The sequence below is a fragment of the Pelodiscus sinensis genome, chromosome 1 (genome assembly GCF_049634645.1).
Source record: "Pelodiscus sinensis isolate JC-2024 chromosome 1, ASM4963464v1, whole genome shotgun sequence".
NCBI lineage: Eukaryota > Metazoa > Chordata > Testudines > Trionychidae > Pelodiscus > Pelodiscus sinensis.
This window is the reverse complement of record NC_134711.1, coordinates 299,142,884-299,164,823: the sequence shown is the minus strand read 5'-3', so window position 1 is coordinate 299,164,823 and position 21,940 is coordinate 299,142,884. Positions and strand designations below refer to the sequence as shown.

Sequence of the window (21,940 nt, the reverse complement as noted above, 5' to 3'; positions counted from 1 at the left end):
TCCAAAAAAAGTTCCATTTCACTTCAGTTATTACTTTTTAAAATTAAATATTCTCTCATAATATATAATATAATACAAAATAAAACCTTTCTAAACAAAGAGCCATTTTGAAAAGAAAAATGTAAGTGTTTTGGACCATTTACCCCCCAAAAAATATTCAGCAAAAACCATGAGGCAAATATTCAGCAAAAACCATGGAAAATAGCTCTATCGAAGATTTTGCAGACAGCTCAAATGATTATTCTTTATTCACATGTAGCTGTAAATATTAATGAAGCTTTACAAAGCAAGCTTTATACTAAGGAAGGATATGTGTGCATTTACAGTTCCCTAGGTGTTCCTTGTAGGGCTGACAGTGAAATACAGGAACATTGCAAATACACAGTTGGCATGATAAACGGCAAAACTAGTATATTAATAAGGGTGATCACTATGAGAGTGTGTCTATAAAATACTTCATTTACAGGTCTTTGAATCAAATAAGTAGTCATAGGAAACTTTTGCTGTGTCCCAAGAAATATTACAAAGCCAAGGAATGTGTCCCTATCCTCTGTTCAAACCCTGTTGTCTATGTATGTCTGAAGAGTAGCATTTTTGTCCTTTAAATGACCCCTATTGCACCAGTGTAATGTGTTTTCCTGTCGGGTGCATATGTAATGCCAACAGGCGGAACCGAAGGTGGAACCTCTGGAGCTTAGTGCAGCATTAGCCTCTACTGCATGAGCTAAAAGCCAGCTGGTTGTAGAGCAAACTCATTCTTTCTCTCTGTAAGTGATCTAAGTGGCCCTACATGGAATAGAGAACCACACCCAGTAGGTATGTGGGTTACATACAAACCTTCCACATTCCAGCAAACAATGCAAAGAAAACCCCACGGCTCCCCTGTTCCTGAGGGCTCCCCCTCCACTCTCCTGAGTAGCAGAGCCCTTGAAACCCCAACAAGGCTGGGCCCAGGTTTCCTGGGGCTTAATCCCCAACCTTGTAGTCACTAGGGGCAGGAGTTAGGGTGTCCCCACTCCGAGGTGCTCTCTTTACACTGCAGGCCTTCTTGGCCCAGTGATCACTTCATAAGTTCAAAGCAAATACAATTTATTAAACATCAACTGATTAAAGAGAATAGAATAAGAAAAAAATGAGAATGGTTAAATGAGAACACACAGCCCTGCTCTGTAGCACACGGACATCAAAACAGCAGTCTGCAGAGTGTAAGGACAGTCCACAGTCTCTTCCTTAGAGGCCTTGGATGTGCTGCAGGGGTGGGGGCTGCAGGCTGGACACACTTGCTCTGGCAGTGACCACACAGCCTCAAGCTCTAAGTGGCCAGACCCCTCTTCCAGTCCAGAGCCTCTCCCCACACTTTGCAGTTCCCAGCTGCTCACCACATCCAGCTGCAGGCTGTGCTGTGTGGCCAGTCTCTAGCTTCTTGCGTTGCTTCTCTGTTCCTTTTGGCTCTCTGAGCACTGCCAGTCTGCTGCTCAACACAGGGTCTGCTCTCCTTGAGCTGTGTGTGTCAGGCTCAGCTGCTGCAAAAACTGCCCCTCAGCACACAGCTTGCACTCCTTGGGCTGTGTCTCAGCTCTCTGTTTGCTCAGAGAGAGCCAGAACAATCCCAGCTCACAGGGAGGACGGGGCCTGGCCTCTCCCCTTCCTCACTGGCCTGTCCAACCTGTCAATCAGGCTGAGCTGGAGTGTTGGCTGCTTTCCATTGTCTCTGGGGTCTGTCAGTCTCATGAACCCTTCCCCTTCTGAAACTGGGAGCTGGCAAACCAAAAAACTCCCACAGAGTTTTAGTAAGGGGTAACAGTCCCCTTACATTAGCAGCATGGCTCCAGCACCGCCACATTGCCAGGGACTCCCCTGCCTGCAGTTGCCTCCAGGACCCTTTCTTGTTCACTAGCAAATGCTTGGCCTGGTGACAGCCCAACAGAACCAGAAGATGCATTTTGCAACTTAGCTGAATTGATTTTGCTGGGTATGAGACTCCAGAAGGTGTCGTGGAGCATGAGATGCCAGCGCTAGCTGTACAGTGAATCAAAATGTTGCAGGTGAGGTCAGGCCATAGACAACATGTCGGGTGAAAGGGGACGTGTGGGGTCAAGTGACCCCCCCCTCCCCCAAGATTTCTACATGGCCTGCAGCGTGGGGATGGAGAGGGGCTCCGGCCTTCTCCCTCTGCTCCTGTCCCCTAGTGTGTTTAGCCCCTGTCCCTCACCACCAGTCCTGGGCAGGAAGCAACAGGCACAGGACAGGCACTTCTCATGCTGGCCACTCTGGGTCACTACTCTGTGCAGCGTGGCAGCTACTTGAGAGAAGGCCTAGCTGGGGAGGGAGTCAGGGGCAGGCTCCCACGCAGGCCTGGTGAGTAGCTGGAGTCCCCTCTGTTCCCTTCCCCCACCACCACTTCCCTGACCCATTTCCAGGTCGCCAGGCCTTTGTCCCCAGCAGCCAGGCCCCTGTCTCCTCGCCAGCAAGGGTCTCAGGCAGCTTGAGCTGCACACAGCAGCATCCTGAAGCCGTGTGAGATGCACCTGGGCCCAGCTGCCAGGGAGAGCAGACAAACATGCTGGAGTTGCAGCAGGAGAAGGACAGAGCCGTCCCACCACATGTAAAGTGGGGCAGGGAGAGCATGGTAACGTTGGGGTGGGCACAAGATGGTGGGGATGTCTGGGTAGAGGAGACACGTTGTGCAGTCACATGTCCTCCCTTTTACTTTGTGCTGCCCCCAGATTGGGGAGGCACAAGACATCTAAGGGTCAGGCATAGAAATCTAAACATAGCTATTCTGTCATTTTTACTGCAGTCTCCAAAGCTTCCCAGAGTTTACTTTCCAGAAAATGAGAGAGGATCAAATGTGAAAAATGCTTCTTTCCAGCCTGCCTTTTGTAGCTGCCTCCTGTTTCCATTCACGGGCTAAATCTACAGTGGGAAGGTTTGGTGACAAAAGTGCTGTCAACATGCAAAAGTGAAAATTGGTCAAACTCTTTTTTTCTGCCTTCTGTTGTCAACATTACATGGCCACATTGCTAGCACCCTGTTGACAGATAAGAACAAAGCAAATTGGGTAAGCATCCCACAGTGCAGTGTTGTGGGAAGGCAGAGCTGATCCCTGCACTTCTTGGGATTCCCTCATAGCTCTATGAGCTCTCCGTGCTGAGGAATATCAAAGCAGCACAGCAGTCTTCTGGCCCTCCTGCTGCAGCAGCAGTAGTCTGCCTGCCACTGTGTTCCTAGCAAGACAGAACAGGACCATTCCAATGATTTGTTCTGTGTTTGTTCCCCAAATGGAACAGCTCACCCAGCTGTCCGATACTTCCCAGAGCTTAGAAAGGAGAGGGGTGCATGCCTGCAGGGCAGCAGAGATCACAAAACACTGAGCACAATCATCAGGGCAGGCATTATGGGATACTGGCGGAAAAACAAAACAAATATCAGAGTCCACACTGGCTCTTTGTTGACAATAAAGGGAGGGGGAAAGAAAAAAGTCTCTCATAGGGCTGGAAGTCTTTTGTTAACAAAAATTGGGTGTTTGGTAACACAGCAAAAGTTGTGTTGCAGTACAAAGGCTCTCACTGTCACCAAAAGGCAGTTTTTGGTGACAAAATGTACCAGTGTAGACAAGGCCATAGCTATTCTACATCTTCACATTGGAGTCTCTTCTTCATACCCTCTTCCTTTCCATCACAGCTCCCCCCATGCTCATCTTGCACCCATTGCTGTATGTACTATTTCCATCCAATTTGGATGTTAGTGCTGAGTGCCATATCTAACCTATGAGCTTTATAAAACACTGCACTTACCCATGGCGCTGTGTAAGTATTAAAAGTGAATAGTGTGCATTGCTAGGTAAAGGCTATGACAAGTAGGAACTCTGGGTTGAGAGTGGGGGGGAGGCTTGGGAGGAGTCCACAATATTTCCTACTTTCCAAGTCAGATTTGTGAAGATAGCTGTCCAAGGCCTGTGCACAGACATGTGGACAGTGTATAAGTTGTGCTCTCATTGATTCAGAAGGAAAAACAAGGAGAGAATGAAATTCCTAAACCAACTCTCATGCACCTATATTCCCTGGTTCTCTCTTTTCCCTCTTCCCAGCTCTGAACGTATGGTGGCCAATTGCTTGGTGAAGATAATTAGCCTTCAATTAACACCAGATACATTTTTTACCTGTTCCACTTGCAAATCCCTAGGCCTCTGAACTAGTCTAATTATCATGTTCAGGGGCAGACCCCCTTGGCACGCTGCAAGAAAGCATCCTTTTCATTTGAGTGATTAACTCTTCTTCTACCACTTTTCTAGGTATGCCTCAGTCTGAATGCAACCAGACAGGCCCCAGTTCTTGTCACTGAGTGTAGTACTGTTCAAGACCCGGGCATACTTGCCATGTGAATTAGGGAAATTAGTTTGATGCTGCCTACTTCATGCTCTCTTTAAATGCCACTGATGCTGGGCCCTCCTCACACCTGTAGCTAGTGATAAAAAGTCCTTCCTGTTTCTTCCTGGTGGGGGATGCTGGTGAGAGGAGGGACTTTTCTACTTTTGCTGCCACAGAAAAAAGAGTAGGTCCCACTGGAATAGCTTTTCTGTAGAGGCTGGGAGGGCAGAAGAGTGAAGTAGTTTTCTGTGAGTGGCTGGTACATGTTTGTTTTCTCCCTGCCATACAGCTCCTTCGCTGACCGCTCTATTTCAGAGCTCAGCTAGAGAAAAACCCATTGGAATAAAGATCACCGTTCATCTGCTGTTGGAAGCGGGACAATACCATTTAGTTCTTTCAGCAGTTAGGGAGAGTTCTCTGTTCTGTAACATTCCCTGGAATCATATCTCTAATGAGGGGAAGAGAACATGCTGCCCTCATTCTTGGATCCTTGGGTCTGGGTCCTCAGGGTAAATAGGTATTGCCCAGTAAGATGTTCCTTATTCTCTATGTTTCTCTGTAAGGCTTGCATTGTAGATAAATACTTTGCTCTATGAAAGCTGGCTGATTGCTGAATAACCCTTTCTTTGCCCTGGGAACAGAATGGTAAGTGCTGGCCTGAACTTAGACTTGCTAAGATGATCATACTGAAAGGCAGGAGCAATTGCAGCCTAAATCCCTAGTCTTGGTGGAGGGCATTGTGGGTTCCCCAGCTGAGAGAGGTGATAGCTAGCAGCCTCAGGCCTGAGTGGGGATGGAGGCCAAGCAGGTCAGAAAGGGGTCCGAGTCACTGTCATCTCAAGAGCTGTAACAGTATGCACAAGGCAAACAAGAGTTGTGTTTAGATTTGGTAATAGGATTCCTGATATTTGGCCAGAAGTTTTTGTCTTTGGTCTCTATTATATCTAGGTTCAATCATACTGTAAAACAGTACAGGCAGCTTAGAAAGAAAATGACTGTAGATTCATTACAGCTGCGAGTTATTAATTAATAAGCACGGAACTTCTGAATATATTCCAATTACCAAGGTTCTTATACCTCTGACTGTAATATTGCCACACCTTCCCCATGTTTCCAATAAACTAGGTTTTCATCTACTTTTAGCCCATCAAATGCTGGAAAATTATAGTTTCTTTAGCTACCTGGAAGAGAGGAGGGGGAAGGAAAAGCTTTTCCCCAAAACAATTTTAATCACCGGTTGCAGAAGGTTTTAATCACTATCTTTCCCTCACTATTGCATATACAGGCAGTTCCCGGGTTACGTACAAGATAGGGACTATAGGTTTGTTCTTAAGTTGAATTTTTATGTAAGTCGGAACTGGCTCCAGATTCAGCCGCTGCTGCTGAAACTGACCAGGGCTGACTACAGGAAGCTGGAGGCAGAATTGCTCTGCCCCCAGCTTCCTGGAATCAGCCACTGATCAGTTTCAACAGCGGCTGAATCTTGAGCCTGGGACAGAACAGCTGGGCTGCCAGGTAGGTCCCTGCAGGACCAACCCGGCAGCACCCCAGCTGCTCTACCCCAGGGTCCACAACAAAAGCCTGGTCTGCTGGAGGGGTGGGGTGCACTAGCTGTGCCCCCCCCAGCAGACCAGGGACACGGGGAGCAAAGCCGCAGCAGCGGCGGGGTGCCGCGCCTCCCCGGCTTTGCTCTGGCAAAGCCTCAGGGGTGCGGGACCCCGCCGCCTCCCTGGCTTTGCTCCAGGTGTCCCTGGTCTGCTGGAGACGGTCCCCAGCAGACCAGGGACACCCGGAGCAAAGCTGGGGAGGCGGAGGGATCCCGCGCCTCTGGCGGCGGCCAGAGCAAAGCCTCAGAGGAGCGGGACCCCTCCACCTCCCCGGCTTTGCTCCAGGTGTCCCTGGTCTGCTGGAGACGGTCCCCAGCAGACCAGGGGCACCCAGAGCAGCTTTTCTCGCCCCGGAGGTCGAGGTGGCGGGACTGCTGTGCTCTGGGCGGTCCCGCTGCCTGCGAGCTCTGGGGCGAGAAAGCCCCATTCGTAAGTGCGGATCCGCGTAACTCGGGGACTGCCTGTAGTTCAGTTTAACAGCCCTGCTGGTATTTAGTGGTAGGAGCCACTGTCTCTCCTAAATTACAGTTGCAGTCCCAGAGGACAGGAGTGTTAATAACATAACTCTTCTGAGACTCCATCAATCCATGAACAGATGCATTTTATATTACAGATTTTTGCAGCACTGTAGTTGCACAGATGCCGTTGCATTGTTGCAAACTCTCAGTGTAGCTGGATTGCTCCTGTGCCAAACAAGGCTTAAAATTGGGGTAAGTCACACCAGTCTAGACCGCACTTTAAACATAATTCAGGGATTTGCATCTTTTTGGCTGCCCTGGTGAATAAATCCTTAATACAGAGAACACTATTCACTTTTTCAGGCAAGCTTAGTGTTCGGGGGTTTTTTTTTTTCATTTATTTGAAATACTGTTTTTTCTAGATTGACTGGAATATATTATAAGACTGGAATGAAAAGATTATCTTCAAACTGTGACACCTAAATCTGTGACTATCGCTCTCAAAAGCCAAAGACTCCATAGAGATTCTCAGCCCAAGCAAGAACATGTTTTGGACATATGCTCTCAACATGAAACAGAGCATGACACTAACACATTGCTTGCCCAGAAGAGTTCTAGCCTAAGGGCCAATACAATGCATCAAGTGGGAGCTATCAACAATGAGGGCTTATCTAGACTTCACTAAAGTGTCAAAAGAGGATATGCAAATTTTGTGGGAATTTGCATATCTTCTTCTGATCTCACTTTCAAAAGTGGAAGTAGTTTAGACACAGCTTTTTTGGCGAGCCCCTAGCCCCTTTGTTTAAAAGCCGCATAAACCTCAGTTTTTGAAAGTGAGATTGGAAGAATATATGCAAATTACGTGGGAATTTGCATTTCCTCTTTCGACACTTTAGTGTAGTCTACTTCGAGCTAGGGATGCAAATGTAGCCGACCGAAATTGCTAATGAAGCAGAGATTTAAATATCCCATGCTTCATTAGCATAATCTTGCCCGCATGTTATTCCCCTCAACAACTGATTCAAACCAGGAAGTGCGCTCTGGAACGCATTAGTTCGAAACAAACCCCTTGGTTCGAACTAATGTTACTCCTCAAAAAATGAGGAGCGTCTAGACTCTCTTTCGAAAAAGCGGCTCACTTTTTCGAAAAATCTGCTTGTAGACTAGACACTCTCTTTCGAAAGAGGCTTGTAGTCTAGACGTAGCCTGACATAGATATTGCACAAAGGTGCTACCTCCATTTCCACTCAGCCAGGATGTATTTAGTAAGTCTGTTCCCAGCTGTATCAGCTCTGTGGTGAACTATCTCCTGTCTTCCAGTCAGGCTATTTGCTCTCCCTCCCACCATCAGAGCATTGACTAAAACTCAGTTGAGCTCACAATAGCACTTTGAGGAAATTCATGAAAGGCCACAATCTGTCTCCTATGGGTATTAGCCAGCATCAATGAGATGTAGATATTGTGTACCAGTTTAGGATTAGCAGCACAAAGATCAATGTGTGTGTTTCTCTTGCTAGAAAAAGGATTGGCCACAGCTCTGCCAGCACAGAAAAGGGAAATTATCCTACATAGCACCATAGGCTGATTTTCTCTTTCACACTAATGTAAATCTACAGTAACACATCTGCAGTCAATGCAATACATTTGGTATGAGTTAAAGGAGAATCTGGCCTCTGGAATAAACGGCAGAGCACTGTATTATACATTTAATGGTTTTCTGCTTAATTACCTACATATGATCATAAAAACAAAACAACCATTTAAATACTGTGTGTAGCGCATGCACCTAGTGTGTGTGGGTCACTGTCCCATGTGGTAGTACGTAGACCACTTACAGTGAGAGCTAAAAACAAGTAAACTCTATAGTCTAAGGTGAGAACCAGCTCGTTTTTAGCTCAAGCTGTAGAGGCACTATGTTCTGGAGGTCCCAAGTTTGAATCTTCCTGCAGGCAGTTACAAGTGCATTAAGGAAGGCCTATTGTAGTGGTTATTCTTTTGCCATTTTTAAATAACACAATTGCACATATGTGAAGCATAAACAATGAGATGTACTTTGGATTTTTAGAAAGGATTTTAGCTGGATCTCCAGAGAGGGAGATTCCACCACCTCCCTTGGCAATTTATTCCAATATTTGACCACCCTGACAGTTAGGAATTTTTTCCTAATGTCCAATCTAAACCTCCCCTGCTGCACTTTAAGCCCATTACTCCTTGTCCTGTCCTCAGAAACCAAGAGGAACACATTTTCTCCTTCCTCCTTGTGACACCCTTTTAGATATTTTAAAACCGCTATCATGTCCCCCCTTAATCTTCTTTTTTCCAAACTAAACAAGCCCAGTTCATGAAGCCTGGCTTCATAGGTCATGTTCTCTAAACCTTTAATCATTCTTGTCGCTCTTCTCTGTAACTAATTCGAACTAAGTTAGTTCGAATTAGCGCTGTAGTGTAGACATACCCTTAGAGACCAGGCTGCAGCCTGAACCTGGAAATCTACACATCAAAAGCCCCACAACCTGAGGCCAGGAAGCCCAAGTTGGCTGGCACAGGGCAGCTGTGGGAATCTAGTTGCTGTGTAGACCTACCTTTACTATACATTATACAGGTATTGTAAGGATAAATTCATTCATGTTTGTTAGGTACCTCAGTGTTATGGTGATGAAGGTCATAGGAAAGTTTCAAAGTGCATAAATAATAAAACATGGTTTTATATAGGAAGTGGAACCAGGCTTAAGAGATGCGTATCATAGTTCTCATACTTTTCAGATAATTGCCAAAAGAATAAAGCTGCAGCATAAGAATATTTTAAGTAGAAGACTTAAATGCTTCTTGCATAGAAATCCTATAAATAAAATACCCTCTCAATTACAGGACTTCTCAAAGCTACACAAATCTATTGTGTATTCTGTATTATTTTTAATCTTGTAACTATTTGCTGCAGTATTTTTAACTCCAGTAAAGATGTTTGCAGAGCACCCATTATCTCTGTGGAGAGTATATGAGCTTTTGAACTTGCACAGACTATAAAACAGTCCGTTTGGAGGATCATGGACCATCTGGGGCAAATTGACCAGGCTCCAATCTGGCCTTGTGAAAGCAATGCATGAAACACATAATACGCAGTACCCATTTAAAATATTTGGGGACAAATCCTCCTGTCTTTCCTTATGCCAAACTCTCTGGAGATTTCACCCTGGAGAGATTATTGTGATCTGATCTTGCACCATTGAAGTGCAAGAGAATTTGCCATTGACTTCAACAGGAGCAGAGCAGACCCAGAAATTTGTTTTGTAACTGATAACAAGCTGTACTTTAGATTTACATTTATGTTGACCTAGAAGTGAGCGCATGTAAAAAGAAATGGGGAAAACTATCTTGTGTATATGGATACAATTTACAAACCATCATTAAACAAACAACGCTGACTTAAAAACTAAGAGATATCAGACTTTATGTTCATAGTGAAATACTAGGATACTGTTGTCTGTAGAAGGCTGTTTATTATATATTTTACAATAAAGCAAGGAGATGTTATTTCTGATCTTGCAAGGTGCAGAGCTCCATTTCTATGTGGACTTCATAACAGACTTTCTCATGGTGTTTCCACCAGGACCTGTTTTCTGTTGAGCTGAAAATATCATGAGAATGGGATTTGGGAGGGAGGGGCTATTTTGTAGGGATGGATGAATAACCTGATCTCTGGATGATATTCACATTCAGAGGTTTAATTTTTTTGGATAAAACTCTAGGTTGCTTTAGAATATATAGAATAATACAGAATTTAAATCAATAACATCTTCTATTGGAAGGTATCAAAGCATTTTACAAAGAGAGGATTAAATCTTACTAATAATCTCTCCCAGTTTATGTTAGACTGAGATAAAATGCAATTTATTGGAAATTACCATTAAGTAAGAACTATATTGGGCCTTATTGGAGGACAGAATTGATTCTGTCCATAGGAATGAATTAATGCCCACAATGCCTATTTACCATTAGATGTCTATAGAGTAAGCTCCCCTGGGACGTTAGAAAAAATATAAAAGTCCTTCTTGGGGCTTTAATTACCTTGAAGTCTCAGTGTGAGACAGGCTGAGCACATTCAGGCTACACTGAAGTCAGCAGGAGTCACAGCACTCAGTGACTTGCAGAATTGAACTATTAGGCTACATGATAAATTACACTACTTCTTATTTGTCCATTATTTTTAGTATATGATGTTTTTATGATGTTCCATATTTGTTGCCCTTCTATAAACAATAGTATATCACACTTTTGTGAGAGGGACTTTATCATCCTTATATTGCCAATGGGTAAACTGAGGCATGAAGCCTGTAAATTACTTGTTCAAGCTCACTGTGATAGGGTGGACAAGGCCCTGAGGTCCCCTGCCAGAGGTACTGTGGTCCTGCCACATCCTGCCCCAAAAAGGTCATAGAGAAGTCCTCCAAGCACACTAGAGTGGCAAGTGGAGGAAGCAGCCAATTAAGGGCCAGGAAGGCCCATATAAAAGGAGTTGGGGAACAGAGTCAGTCAGTTCCTCTAGAGACCTGAAGATGAGCAGACTGAGTGACTGGCTGTTTAAGAGAGTGGCAGCACCGTGGATAGCTCCATGTGGAAAGCTTATTGGAGACTCACAGACTTCCTGGAACTTGGAGATAAAGCCCTAAGGTAAGGGCGAAAATGCTGCCTCCAGGAGGGGAAGCCCTGGGAGCACCATTTTCAACCAGTGTGTGGAACAGACTAAAAGAAGGCACTGAGATGGGCCTCTGTTAAAAGTGTACCCCAGAAGGGGTTTGTTTGATTTCACACACAAGGGCGTGTGACTTAGCTGGAGGCTGAGTTGCCGAAGAGGATGGAAGGGAATTTGCTGCATCAGGAGTGCCTGGGCCTGGGTGAAGGTGTCCCCCGGTCTGGACTGGTCATTGTGGTCCTAAAGCATCATGTGGGCAGTGTGGATCAACTATACCAGGGGTCTCCAAACTACGGCCCGGGGGCCGGATGCGGCCCGCGAGGCCCTCTCATCCGGCCCGTGGAGACCTTTTTGGATTCAAAGGCAGAAGAAGTGAGATTGTTTCAAAACCCATTTGAAGCAGATGTGGCCAGTTGCCCAGATGAACTGCAGCTGGAAGTCATTGAGTTGCAAGCAAATGACCTCCTTAGGGACAAGTTCAAAATAGGACTGGTGGGTTTTTACCAGTTTTTGCCCAAGGAAGACTTTCCTAATGTCAAAACTTTTGCATCAAGGTACCTTTCAATCTTTGGAACAACATACCTGTGTGAACAAACATTTTCAAGAATGAAATACGTGAAGAACAATTTGAGAACAAACTTGTCCGATGATAATCTCAGGTCACTGTTGATGTTAGGGACAACAAATCTAAAGCCAGAAATGTCTGCTATTTTGGCATCCAGGAAACAATTTCACCATTCACACTAATACAGGTGTTCATGTGTAGTGTATGAATGTGTTATTAAATAATAACTGAATAAAATAATATTAAATAAATAATTAAAAACAACATCCATGTTTTGATTGTTTTTTATTTGGACCTCAAGTGTGTAGTCGGCCCCCGAACTGCTGTTTGATAGTTAATGCGGCCCTCGGGCTGAAAAGTTTGGAGACCCCTGAACTATACTATGAGGCTCAGCAAGAAGCCTGGCACTGCTTTGCAGCAGCTCTGGCTCCATGCTGTAAGTGCTGTGGCATCCACGAGAGTAACCAGAGTATGCAGCGTATGTTTCCTGTCCCTCAAGGAGGTAGGCAATGGAGAAGTGGCGTGTGAGACAAGGCTGTGGAGAGGAGCCCCTAGAAGCACTCGTCTCAGCTAGCCTCAGGAAGCAGAAAAGTGACTGCTCTCCTGATGCCCTCCCCGGAGTGCTTCCAGAGGGCTTTGCATGTGATTCAGGCTCCAACGAGTGTGGATGTGCTGTTTCGATATAGGTCTGTGCTATTTCGATGGGGACTTGTAGTGTGGAGGGCTACTTCAAAATAATTATTCCGTGAGTTATTATTTTGAATACTTATTTCAAAATAATGTGGCAGTGTAGACATACCCTGAGCGCTAGCATGAATATGGGCACACAAGCAGGAGAATCAGCCCCCTAGCTTGGAGTGTAGACACAGCCTAAATCATGTGACAGAGTCTAAATCTTCCTACTGAGGATGAAATATTTTCACAAGAGTAAGACATTGCCCTGTAACCTTACCCTACTGCTTCTGAACAGCAGCTAACATTTTTCATGGTTCTATATGGAAACATTTGATTCCCCTAGCAGGATTCTCCACAGGGCCATGGACTGAAATTATTCCTTTACCTTTCATATTCATTCATCCCTGCTAGTCTGACACTTTGTTTCCAGCCCTCCCTGGTTCCAGAGGTTCATGGAAACGAGCTAATATGGCCCAGAGATTCATCTGAACCTTTACTTCTGGTTTGGCTCAAATCATGTTGGGTCCTCTTTTTTATCCAAGACACTTCACAACCTGAACACGCTAAAAACAGTGGTGTGGGAACACTTTTAGTAGTGGGGGTGCTCAGCGTCACCCCCTTTACTCCTATCTGCCCCCTCTCTTACCCCTCCTCTCCAAGGTGGGGGCAGGCACAGGGCCAGAAGCAGGGTCCCAAGCCAGGCTGGGACCCACGGAGGAGGGGGAAGCCAGGACCCCATGAGTGGGGGTGGCAGCAGCTGGGATCCTAAATCTGGGGTGGTGGCCACCAGGACCTGGGCACAGGGCTAGCAGTGCAGCCCCAGCTAAAATCTGGGAGTGCTGCAACAGCCCCCAGCTCCTTAGTTCCTGTACATATGACTAAAACCAAAAAAACTGTGCGTACTTGGGCATACCCAGAACGGAGCTATGCGAGCATAACACTTGAGGAGCTAGTGAGAGTTTATCTGAGTTAATTGAAAGGCTCTATAAATATACTGCCGGTTTGATTGGTTTGAGGTTAAGCTTGTGGAAAAGTAATGTACAGGCAGTCCCCGGGTTACGTACAACATAGGGACTGTAGGTTTGTTCTTAAGTTGAATTTGTATGTAAGTCGGAACTGGTACATATTGTAGGGGAAACTCTAACCAAACATTTCTCCAGAGCTCAGTTTTATTCTCCCACACCTCACTTCCCTCAGTCCTTTATTCTCAAGCTGAGGTGTCTGCTGAGAAAAGCTGCTCCACGTCTCCCTGGTCTGCTGGGGTGGGGCGCTAGCTTCACGTCTCCCTGGTCTGCTGGGGGGAAGCAGCTAGTGCGGGGTTGCCTCACCCCGTTTGTAAGTAGGGATCCGATGTAAGTCAGATCCATGTAACCCGGGGACTGCCTGTACTTAACTTTTCTGTTTGTACTCCTTTAACATGCACAGTAGAAATGTTTCCTAAAAATAGGAAAGGAGTGGGGTGTGAATCAACAGGCTTTCTTCATGTCTACTTTCATCATTATGATGAATAACCAAAGTTAGATTCTATATATATATATATATATAAGGTCTCTGAAGAGGACTCCCCTATAGTGGGTCTTTTTAGCCTATGAAAAGTGATACATCACTAATAAATAGTTGCCCATGTAAGCACAGGGTTAATTATCCGAGCACTCTAATGGATTGTGCAAACCAGCCACAAGCAGTCACAGACTCAATTATGTATTTAGCATAAAAATCTCATCTAACATCAATAACTAACTAAAAATGCACAAGCAGTCTCAGACTCAATTATGTATTTAACATAAAATCTCGTGTAACACCAGTAATTAACGAACTAAAATTTCACAGTCTATGAATCTTAAAAACACCAATTGGAGTTTCAGGTTTGGGCTAGGTATTCTGAAAGGCAGAACAAAGCAAACCAAACACTATCATATCATCATAATAATAATACTTACTGCTTATATATCATGTTTCATCACTCAGTCTCTTAAATGCTTTAAAAAGGTGAGGCGGCAACATTATTCCCATTTTATAGATGCAAAGAGTGAGGCATGCAGAGGTGAAATCACTTAGTCAAGATCACCTGGGCTCGATTTACACTTTGGGAGCCCCTAGCAGCAGGGCTCAGACCCCACCATTTCTACTAGCTGTGGTGGCAGGGAGCTCTCAGGTAACCCTGGTGGCTTGGCACCCCTGGACCCTCACTATCGGGAGGCAGCTGGGGGCTGTGGGGAACATACAGCTGTGGGGGGAGGGGTTCCTCCTCCACGTAACTTTTAGGTGCTCCACCACCCAGCACCTCTCTTCCCACAGTCCTCACACTGCCCAGCACCCTTCCCCTGCACAGCCCCACTACAACTTCCCAGGGTCCCACTATCCCAACCTCTCACGACCCAGAGTGTCCCCTCCTCCCCCCGAGATCCGTTCTCCCAAGCTGTGGCCCACGCTCATTAGTTTTGCTGGGAAGTGACGCTGTCCACTGGGCTGAATGAAGAGTGAGACCTGGGAGTGGCAAAATTTGAATTTTAGGTGCCCCTAGAATGCAGACAGCCCTAGGCACATGCCTGCTGTGTCCACTGGGAAATCCAGCCCTGAAGGGGCACACTGCATGTCACTGTTAGAGTCAGGCACAGAACTGAAGTCGCTTACTCCCAAGCCAAGGTCCTACACACTGTATCATGCTCCCCACAGAAAAGGGATGTGGCCTAGTGGTTAAAGCAATTGATTGCTAGTCAAAAAGTCTTCTGTTCCTGTCTCAGCTGATGACTTGCAGTCAGTGTGTCACTAAGCATAACACAAAAGTATGCCTTAGTTTACCCCTCAATAAAACAGCAAATAGTACTTCCCTCTGGCACAGGGAAATAATGTTGCTAACGTGTTTGGATTGAAAGCAGTATTATTACCATCACTGCAAATAATTCAACATCACTTTAAGGACCAGGACAATAAAAACCCATGTTTTATATGGAACACAGATTCTTGGCTAGATTCCGCTGTATTTTGTGTGCTTATTCTGCTACTTTTCAAGCTCTCTTTCCTTTTTTTGCTTTGCTCGGTCTTTTGTGGGCAAACGCGTGTCAGGATAAACCAGATCATAATGGTGAAGAGGCTTCATTAGGCCAAGCTGATGGCCATTAGTTTGCAGGGAAGAGAGTGAGGTTATCCTCAGAGGGTGATGAAATTGGTAAATGCTCTATTACTGTGCCTGTATTGATCTGCCGCACTCTGAACCTTCCAGTGGCAGAGTGACCCTCCCTTCTTACATCAGGATGCTGACATGCTGCTCACTCTCTACTTGCTCCGCCTCCTTTTCCTACACCTCCTCCTTCTGGATTCCTGAAGTTATTAAGAGAAATAAGGTAGCTGAGGGGGCCACATGCAAGTTGTGGCAGCCTGCAGCAGTGCGCACCCGCCTCTTGTGACATTACTGCTGCCTGGGAATTACACTCTGAATGAAGGCGGTTTTCTTTTCAGCAAGCCTGCCAGGATGGGCCAGTGCTGCTGCAAGCTTTATTACTGCCTTCAGTGCCTGGACAAGACGGTACTTTGCATCTTCCTTTTTATGCTTCATTGAAAGGGCAGAGAGCTAGCCGTTACGCTGATTAAGTCTGTGCTCCTTCCTCTAGTTAATGTAGGTAATGTGCCGGGGGTAACTGAGACGGGTATAATGCTCATCTTTATTTAGAACGTTCTGACTTCTCATTCATTCGTATCAGATCAAACTGTTGGTTTCACATACACTGCAGTGCCTTACATAATTTTATCCTGCAGTCTAAAAGTGACAATTGCATTTTCATAAAACAATAAGGTCCCTGTGGCATGGTGCCTAGTTACAACTGCCTGGATTTGTTGTTGTGATTTCCATACATCTTTCATAGAACTACCGAGCTCAAGTCATGCAGTATCTCTGCATGGTGTTTTAAAGTTAGCTTTTCACTTACAGAGATCATTCATCCTCATGCTAGCCTGAGATTTTACCTCTCTATTGTTCCTCCTTTTCTGACATTATAAAATTCCAATCCCTTAGAAAAGAAACAAGGCAAACAATACATTTTCCTTTGTCGGGTGCATCTGTACACAAGCAAAACCTTGAAGACTGAAATGAATTGTCTTACAAAATGTCAATACCAAGATCAAGATCTTAGCTACAGGTAGTTAGAGGATAGCATATGGGAGAGAATTTGTAGGTCCGTTCTAACATGTAGCTTGTTATGCTATGCTTTTGGACACTTGCCTGGATTTTTGAGCATATACAGAACAGGAGGGGAATGTACATATGATTTTAATTTGCTTAATTCAAAATATTTTGGCAGGAACACTTGCTGGTGCAGTATATTTCACAGAAGGCTGGATTTTTTGGAAGACCTGTATAATAAGGCTAATGAAAAGCTCTCCCTGCCTCCCATTTATTTAATATACGTTCAAATATAGCTTGAGGTATATTGCCAGCCGCGTTAAGGAAAATATATGGTTTAATATAAAACTCATTAAAATGTAGTCATTGGGGAACATCTTAGTGATCACTTCTGCTTGGAAACTTTAACCTAAGGGGAATTATAGGGGGGAATGGAGGTTGCCTGCTATCTAATAAGATTGAAATGGTCTTTTTAAAGTCACCCCTTTTTGGAAAGGAAGACGGTCACTCCTTTTGAACATTGGTTGCAATGGGATTTTATTATTGAGCCTGCAAGAATCAGCTGAAATATTTATTGCTGTAAGAGTGTTACGAATGTGTACAGTTGCCCTCCCAATAATAATATAAGGCCTCCCTCCAAGTGACTGCGAGTCAAGCATAATGGTGACTAAGCACCTTTTCCACACCAAAAAATTCTGATATGTTTTCACAGCAATCTGTACTAGGGATGTAAAGTTTTAACCGGTTAACAGGTGAGTCTGGAGTCAGGCTGTGGTGCAGCCCCAGAGCAAGATACCTGCCCAGGGAGCAGCCGGGCAGCCACCACCAGCCCCCCCAGGGCTGGAGCTGGCATCAGCTGAAGGTAGGGAGGATAAGGCATCACCTGAAGGTGGGTGGGTTGGTTGTGTCCCAGTGGCTTAATGGATAAGGCATCAGTCTCCTGAGCTTGGGATTGTGGGTTTGTGTCCCACCCACATTAACCAGTGGCAGGTGGGGAGTTGCTCCAGCCCCACTAGGGGCTTGATACTGGTAGAGGCCTTCTCTTAGGCTGTGTCCAGACTCAGGGGTTTTTTCGAAAAAAGTAGCCTTTTTTCGAAAAAACCTCACCTGCGTCCAGACTCAAGCCGCGTTCTTTCGAAATTGAATCGAAAGAACGTGGCTTTTCTTTCGATGGCGGTAAACCTCATTTCACGAGGAAGAACGCCTTCTTTCGAAAGTTCCTCTTTCGAAAGAAGGCGTTCTTCAATGTAAATAGGGCTTCTTCGAAAGAGAGCATCCAGACTCACTGGATGCTTTCTTTCGAAAAAGCAAGCCACTTTTTCGAAAGTTCAACGTGTAGTCTAGACGCTCTCTTTCGAGAGAGGCTCTTTTGAAAGTATCTTTCGAAAGAGCCTCTTTCGAAAGAGGCTTGCAGTCTAGACATAGCCTTAGTGGGCCCAGGCACTCTGCAGGCAGGGGTGCTCTGGCATCCTGGCCAGAGCAACCTCTGTCTGCAGCTGGTTCTCCTTTAATAAGTTAACTGATTAAACAATATGTTTAGCCAATTAAACAGGATTTTACATCCCTAATCTGTACAGAGAGACAATAGACAATAACTATAGAGCACCTGTGTGCAGTGCATATTGGTACTGTATATAATTCAAATGGTAGAAATTCTCTGGGGATGACACACGTGTCCTTAGTAAAGACCTTGCGTGTCCTTAGTAAAGAGCACAGTACAGGGTATCAGGACTCCCTTATTCTGTTTCCAATTGCTGCTGAACTTCCCAAGTCACCTGTCATTTCTCTGTACCTCTTTCTGACTACATTTACCCATCCATAAAGTGAGAATAATAATATGGACCTATCTGATAAGGTACTGTGAGGTCTAATAATTGGTATTTCTCTGAGCTCCTCAAACAAGAGGAAGTCTGGGGCGAATCACTTTGGAAGTTAACACCTCTGCCTGAATAAGGGTTAATAGTCACAGGATACAGACCAATAATATTGGTAAATATTATTTATTATTGTTTTTACTCTAGTTTATATCTACATCTTGACCATATTTTTTAATTTGAACTATTCCATAATATGTGCCATGGATGCATGTGCATTACTTCATAGGAAGTGGCAACAAATGCTTCTGAGCAATAAAAAAACAATTAATAAAACTAAAATCTGCACTTGATTAGACAGCCTGAATACAGCAGAGCCAGGAGGCTGGTTATGTGGAGGGCCTGATTTTCCAGTGTGTCTCTTCAGCTTTGCTCTGGTGTAATTTGCTTGAAATCGGTGCACTTACAGTGCTGTAAAACAGGCTCCATAATCTTTGATCCTGATCCTGCCTGCCTTAACGAGGCAAATTTCCCATTGCCCAGTGTCTCATTTCATGTTCCCTGGTGTAAATATGGTGTGTCCATTTGTCTGTCAAAGAAAGGCATTTTAAAAATTCCTAGTCCCCCTGGTACCTGGATGCAGAATGGAGCTTGCAAGTTAACTTAACCACAGATGATGGCACAACCTATCACTGTAATTAGCTACTATGATTTATTTGGATTCATTGGTTTTGGGGGGTTTTGTGTGACTTTGTTGAAATTACTCTGGATTTACACCAATGTAAGTGAGGTCAGAGTTTGTGCAAATGAAGTTTTGATTGAGTGAGGCATGTACAATCAGGTTCATAGTTTTATTTCTTTTTCATCTAGTGGAAACTGAAACACTGTTAGACGTGGCATCGGCATCACTGGGAGGTGGGCCTTTGTACACTGGAGTTGAGTTTGGGCTTCAGCCACAGTTGCCTAGGGCTGGATTCTAACTGGTAACCTGGAGAAGAAAAGGCTGCAGATCCCTTTAATTCCTTGAACCTTTTAGGCATAAAGCTTTTAAATTATCCAGGCTCTGGGCTAGGGAACATGACTGTTCCTTTGTTTTCTGTTACATATTCTTAGTTGCTATAAATATTAATGCAGATGGATTAATTCAGCGGCCTGTCATGTTAATTTTGATTCTTACACATTTGTTTTGGCAGACGTTAGCTTTTGTTCCAGGAAGTTATGTAAAAATAGTGATGCTTTTGACATTAGACCCAAACGAATCTAAGCATTGGACTGGATGGTGCTGCGTTTTCTTGCTGGATTCGGTTTGACTTTGCAGTCGTGTTTTGTTTAACTGGTGCTAGAATCCCTGATTGGCTGGCTTTATTTACCAGGAATGAAATACTGGTTCTGTGTCGTGTTGATGAAGATGAAGAGAGGCTTTTTCATTTCATATTAGTGTAATATTTACACTGGTCTCACAAATATCTACAGTCCAAACATATAATGTAACACTGACAAAGCAAATTAAGATAATAGATCGTCAGATTTGTGAGTTCACTGCACATTCAGGAGATTCTTGGTTGTTATGAAGATTAGTCAGTGGCATACCTATCTGCTCTGTCAGAGAGAGAAACCAAAGACGATCTGTAACCATCAGAGGTTCTGAAATAAAGACTACTTCTCAAGGATGTTTATAAAAAATTGAAACATTGAACGTAGGTGGTATGTTTCTAAGAAAAAAAACTTTCAAAACGAGATTTTAAAATTTGGCACTGCATTTAATCTTCTCATCTCATCCCAGCAAACAGCAACACAAGATCCAGAAAGGCAGTCAGAAATCTGTGACCAATAAATAAATTGGGCTATTAATGACAGCACAGGGTTCTTGGGGCACTCTGGTTTTTATATGGATGAACCCAATGTCTACTTACTGTTGCTGGTTCCCAACCCAAAAAATGAAGAATGAACTAGAAGAGAAGAGTAAGGTTGGCTTGGAACATATACTGATCAGTGTGTGGAAGTGCTGATTGGAAACCAAAGTGGGTGGTAATGGATAGTCTGGCAGCAATGGACAGACAGGTCGGGGTGGGCTGAGACAGTATCATACTCATTGATGAATGGTTGGAACATATTTGCAGCGGAGATATTGTATATTCTGATCAGTGGCTCCTCCAATTCTTGTTGATTGTTTGTACTGGATATTTTGTGACATCGCCTCCACATTTACTAAGTGTTTAAACCAGCTGATTTATTTAAGTTGAGGCCATTTTACAATGCTGTAATCAAGTAAAAAGGACCTTTCAGTGGGTGTAAATATAAATAATTCCCGTTTGAAGGCCTCTCCATTTTGCCAGAGTGGTATAAAGTGGCTTAAATTTGAACGGAAATCAGGCCCTGGGTTTCTTAGGGACTGTGGCTTTGACAGGGGGTTGCAAAATCACCCCGTCTACAGTCAGCTCTCAACCATAAAATAGTGCATTTAAAATTATTTCTAGCTCTTTTCTAAGACTGTAAATGATCCATGTGTGTGCATGTGTCTATAGTTACAACTCTGAAATATGGCCTATATTTTAGAACAATATATATTTCCTTTTTTCCCTCAAAATGTCTGCTACAGTTCGTCCAAGATAGCCTAATACCAGTAAAATGATGTTGTGTCATAGAGACAAGTAGCAGGTACAAGAGGCTTGCTGAGACGTGCCTTTTATGGAGGCGGCGTGAAAGAAGAACACAGGAGTGCAGGAAGGCTGGGGAGGCAAAGCTTACTGTAGACGAAAGAAGAATCAACACAGACTGGAGGGGAATTCTTTTATTCTGTTTTTTATTACAATTTTAGCCCTTTTTATTACAAAAATTCTCTAGTTCTTAATTTTATCTTTTTAATTTTTTGTATTTATTTCTATTAATATTTTTTATTAAAATAACTGTTGGCATTTAGGGAAATAAAAAACAGGCTACAGAATTCACCAGCTTTCTGCCTTATGTTTTATAGTGCTTGCTGCTCAACTGGTCCTTAAAGTGCCCAGTGTAGTGCTGACCAGTTTACTGGCTGGGATTCCTTTCCTTTGAATATGCTGCTACTTTGCATGTTGCCTTGAATATGATTTTTCGGTTAGGCCTTTTAAAGACTCATGTTCTTTCCATACTGGAAGCATATTTATAGTAGCTTGATTTCATTTTTTTAATCATTGGTGACGTTCCCAGCAGGATACGTTCTTTTGTCTCCTCCCTAATGTATCACAGAATACATTCCAATTTAAAAGTGGCTTTATGCTCGTGCTGTTACTCGGGACTCTCTTGTACTAAATCACTCTCCTGTGGATTTCCCTACAGCTTTTTTTAATGATTCATTCAGCTCTTCTGAAATACCTGCTATCCAGATTCTTGCTCTTTAGTAGAGACTTCTTAGTGAATATAAATATGTTTTATATTCTTCTGGCTAACTGTCTGTCTTAATTCTTTATTATATATCAACCAATTCAGGGTGGTTCTTTTCTGAGGTGGCCTTTTTTCTTCTGATCTAATTAACATGTAATATGTCCATACATAAAGCTGGAAATGCAGAACAGAAAGTCAGATTCTTACTGGTATTTGTTTGTTTATACTGTATGCATACTATCTACAGAATGATGTAAATATATTAACATGCACAATAGTAC

General features: G+C 44.0%; 1 protein-coding gene across 2 annotated transcripts in view; it reads left to right on the top strand.

Annotated features, from left to right (window-relative positions):
• Window positions 1-21,940, top strand: part of MTUS2 (microtubule associated scaffold protein 2) — a 458,817-nt gene that overhangs the window by 385,458 nt on the left and 51,419 nt on the right. The gene's annotated exons all lie outside the window — the stretch shown is intronic.